This window comes from Penaeus monodon, chromosome 42 (genome assembly GCF_015228065.2).
Source record: "Penaeus monodon isolate SGIC_2016 chromosome 42, NSTDA_Pmon_1, whole genome shotgun sequence".
Lineage (NCBI taxonomy): Eukaryota > Metazoa > Arthropoda > Malacostraca > Decapoda > Penaeidae > Penaeus > Penaeus monodon.
This window is the reverse complement of record NC_051427.1, coordinates 25,801,321-25,806,320: the sequence shown is the minus strand read 5'-3', so window position 1 is coordinate 25,806,320 and position 5,000 is coordinate 25,801,321. Positions and strand designations below refer to the sequence as shown.

Below are 5,000 nucleotides of genomic sequence, written 5' to 3'. Positions count from 1 at the left end.
AGTTTAAAGTTTGGGTTTTTCTTCTTTTTTTTAAAAGGGAGGTTCCCTGTAAGTTTTATGGTAAAAAAAAAGAGGTTAAACCCCAAAACTTTGTATTTTTCATAATATGAAAAAAATGCCAAAAATTTTGGAAGGCGCAGGACATTCCGTTTTCTGCCCGGGCCCAACCCGGGGGAAAAAAAAGAGGGTTGGGGGTCAGGGAAAAGGGGATCCGGCCTTTAAAAAATATCTGCCGAACTTGATCATGGCGACCCCATATAAAAATAAGATTAAACAAAGGAAAAACAATCTATATTATTATATTTTAAAAATATATATATAATATATTAATTATTAGGAGAAAAGAGGGGAAGAGAGGAGAGAGAGAAAAGAAGATAGATAGATAGATAGATAATATGTTGGTGTCGTTTATGTGTATTATAGTTTTGTGTGTATCTAAGTTTTGTTGGGGTCTGCGGTGTACGTGGGGGTGTGTGTGTGGGGGTGTGTGGGGGGGTGTGGTTGTGTTGTTTGGTTTTTTTTATTAATTTTTATATTTATTATATAAAAATAAAATATTAAAATTAAAATATTTGATAATTTTATATATATTAAATATAAAATTTTATAATTATAAATATTTAAACCGCATTTTCATATGACCCAAAAGTAGAAAAGGTATGAATGAGAATGAATTTTCTTTTTTATTGTGAAGATATTCATTTTTCATTTATACCTTTTCTACATGTATTTATGGTTTTGTTATTATTTTATTATATATATAATATAGAAAATTATATTATATATATTTATATAAATACATATTAATAATTTAATTATCCCCCTTTATATATAAAAATTTTTTTTTATTAGTAAAAATTGGGTTTTTTATTTTTGGCCCCCCTTTTTGCAAAATGCCCGTGGGGGGCGTGTGGGCGGGTTTTTGTGGTGTGGGTGTGTATTCCCTCTTTTTTTTCCTCTCTTCTCTCTTTTTTTATTTTTCCCAATATTAATATAATATTAATAATAATATTATATATATATATAATATTATTATATTATTATATATATTAAAATATATATTTATATTAATATTAATTATATAATATAATTATATAATTTTTTTTAAGTAATATATACCCCTTTTTTTTATAATTATTTTTATATATTATATATTTATTTTATATCAAATTTAAATATATACACACACAAAATATAAAATAACTTTCAGCAGCGCGACCTTTCCCCCCCCTCAGACCGCTGCGGGGATACTGACCCCCTTTGGGCCCCCTTGCTGCCTTCCAAGGGCCCCTGACTTTTCGCTCGCGTGCCGCCCGCGGCCCCAGGATCTCCCTTTCGGGGGGGGCCCTCGAGGGGGGCTACTTCCCCCTTCCAAAAGGGTTTGGGCAGGGTTTCGAGGTTTTTTTTTTAAAACCCCCCCCCCCCCCCTTTCTTTCCCAAAAACAACCTCAACCGGAATGGAAAATTTTTTTATTATCATTTATTCCCTTTTTTATAAATAAAAAAATAAAAAAATTCGAAAAGGTGTCTGGAATTTAATCGGGAGGGATACCCGCATTATTTGTATTTTTATTTTTTTTATCAAACTGTCTATTAAACTATATCTTTATTATCTAATCTACATTTTATTTTTTCCCTATCTATTTATCTTACTTCCTACTTAAAACCCCTGCCCATTGCTTTTAAAAAAAATCTGGGCTATCGCTTTTTCTCTCTTTCTCCTCCCCACTCTCTCTCTCTCTTTTCTCCTCTCTCTTTCTTTTCTTCTTTTTCCCTTTTTCTCTCTCTGTTTCTCTCTCTCTCTTTCTCTTTCCCTTTCTCTTTCTCTTTTCGCTCTCTCTCCCCCTCTCTTTTTCTCCCCTCCCCCTCCTTATCTCTCTCTCTTCTTTTTCTTTCTCTTTTTTCTTTTCTCCTCTCTCCCCTCTCTCTCTCTTTTTCCTCCTTTATCCCCTTTCCCCTTCTTCTCTCTTTTCTCTTTCTCTTCTCTTTCTCTCTCTCCCCTCCTCTCTTTCTCTTTTCCTTTCTCCTTCTCTTCTTCTCTCTTCTTCTCTCTCTTCTTTCTCTCTCTCTCTCTCTCTCTCTCTCCCCTCTCTCTCTCTCCCCTCTCTCTCTCCCTCTCTCTCCCCCTTCTTTCCCCTCTTTCTTTTTCCCTTTCCTTTTCCCTTTACCCTTTCTTTTTTTTTCAGTTATCCCTTTTCCTTTTTTTTTTTAAATTTTCCCCATCACTTTTCTTTTTTTTTCTTATTTTTCCTTTTTTGTTTTTTGTTTATTTCCCCTTTTTTTTTTTTTTTTTTTTTTATTAAAATTTTATTTTTTTTATCTTTTTTTTTTTTTTTTTTTTTTTTTTTCCCTTTTGTTCTTTTTTTCCCTTTATCCCTCCCATTTTCTCTTTTTTTCTTCGTTTTTTCCTTTTTTCCCTCTTTCCCTTTTTTAAAAAAAAAACCGGGGGGTTTAACTAAATTTAAAATTGATTTTATTTTCCGTTAACCGAAAATTTTTTTGTTACCAATTTTCCTTTTTCAAAGTTTTAAAATTTTTTTTTTTGGTTATTTTTTTTATAATTTTTTCATTTTCTGGGAAAATTATCCCCCCTTTTAAATTAATTATTTAAAAATTTATTTGTTTTTTATTATTTTAAAATTTATTTTTTATTATTTTTATATTATTATTTTATTATTTTTATTATTTTTTATTTTATTATTTATTATTATTATTATTTTTTTTATCACATAGTTTTCCAATTTTTTTTCAGATTTTTTTTGAAAAAAAAGAGGAAAATGGCCCCCCGGGAAAAATTTTTTTAGGGAAAAGGCTTTCCCAACTTAACCCCTTATTTTTCCAACAACACTTTTTGGGTTTAACTCCCTAAAACACACCCGGGAAACCCCTTTTTCTCCTTTCCTAAAGGGGCCTCGGAAACCCCATTTTTGCTAAAATTGCCTTTTTTTAAAACTAGTTCCCCCCCTTTAACCGGAAGGTTTGTTATTTTTTTTTTTTGATTAAATTTGCATTTTTTTCAAATTTTAATTTTTTTAATTTTTAATTATTATTAATTAAAAAAATTTTAAATTTTTCCAAGGGGTTTATCTTTTCTATTGAAATTTTTTCCGTTTTTAGAATTTTTGGAAAATAAACCAAACAAAACCAGCCCAAAAAACCCCAAAAAACCAAACCCCACCCCACAAACCCATTAAAAACCCAAAGCCCAAAAATAAATATAATATAATTTTTATCATATATATTATCATATATTATTACCATTACATATTATTATATATTATTACACATGCGTACACGCACGATTTGTGTGTGTATGAAGCCACACCACACCAACACAAAACCCCACACACCACAACACCACAACCCCAAAACACGAAAGCATTTGCAAATAATGTGATCTTCAGGCAAAGTTGTTTCCTATTGCCAGTTACGTATCAGTGTTTGGTAATGAAGAAAAATGTAAGCTTTTGAATTGTGACGCTTTAGACGTTCTCTTCGTGTTAGCTGGACAGATGACACATAGTTGGGGGTTAGATAAAATACATACAATCATGAGAGAATATTAAATGCCACCGACAGACGTAAATGAATCACGTTGGTTACGTGTTAAGAACTGATAGTTTGGGTAAATATCTTTTTTTTTTTTTTTTTTTTTAACGGTAGGTTTCATGTTGGGTATCTTCTTCTTCTTTTAACAGTAGGTTCATGTATAGTTGATGGTAAAAGAAAGAGAGGTAGACCCAAGACTCGGTATTTGCATAATATGAAAGAAATGCCAAAATTCGGAAGGCGCAGGACATTCCGTTTCATGCCGGTCCCAAGCCCGGGTAAATAGAGAGGGTTGGCGTCAGGAAGGGCATCCGGCCATAAAAGATATCTGCCAGAACTTGATCATGGCGACCCCATATAAGAATAGGATTAAGCAAAGGAAAAACATATATATATATATATATATATATATATATATATATATATATATATATATAGAGAGAGAGAGAGGAGAAGAGAGGAGAGATAGATAGATAGATAGATAGATAGATAGATAGATAAATATGTGTGTGTGTACGTGTATGTGTATATATACGTATGTGTGTATCTAAGTATGTATGTGTGTCTGCGCGTGTACGTGTTGTGTGTGTGTGTGTGTGTGTGTGTGTGTGTGTGTGGTGTGTGTGTGTGTGTGTTAGTGTATATGTATATATGTGTATCTATATACATACATATATAAATATATATATATAATATATATATATATATATATATATATTATTATATATATATATATATATATATATATATATATATATATATAAAATATATATATATTTATATTTTGTTTGTATTGTATTTGCATTTATGCAAGTATGGGCTTTTTGTTGCGTGTTGTACGTGTGTTTGGTGTGGTGTGTGTGTGTGTGTATCTCTCTCTCTCCTCTCTCTCTTTATTTTCTCTCTCTCTCTCTCTTGCTATATATATAAAATATATATATATATATATATATATATATATATATATATATATGTATATATATATATTACATATATATATATAATATATATATATAAAATATTTTATATATATACATATATATATATAATTATATATATATATATATATATATATATATATATATATAAAAGTGTATATATAATACAATATATACAACACACAATATATAAACAGTTCTCAGCAGCAGCGACCTCCTCCCCCTCAGACCGCGGGCGGGGATACTGACCCCTTGGTCCGCTTCGCTGACCTTCAAGGGACCACCTCGACTCTCGCTCGCGGGGCGCGCCCGCGAGCCTCAGGATCTCCTTCTCGGGGGGGGGGGCTCTCGACGGGGACTACTTCCACTTCCAAAGGTTGGTCATGATTTCGAGGCTTTTTTTATTAACCACATCTATATCTATACACACACATACATCAACAGTGAATGGAAAATATTTTCTTTATTATCATCATTCCTTTTTATAAATAAATAAATAAATAAATAAATTCG

General features: G+C 31.0%; 1 protein-coding gene across 1 annotated transcript in view; it reads left to right on the top strand.

Moving 5' to 3' along the window:
• The first annotated feature begins 4,814 nt into the window (after window positions 1-4,814).
• The window catches only part of LOC119599278 (integumentary mucin C.1-like), a 2,488-nt gene continuing 2,302 nt past the window's right edge, over window positions 4,815-5,000 (top strand). The window contains exon 1 of the mRNA XM_037949010.1: window positions 4,815-4,863. The gene's annotated coding sequence lies outside the window, so the exon portion shown is untranslated. The remainder of the gene's footprint in view (window positions 4,864-5,000) is intronic.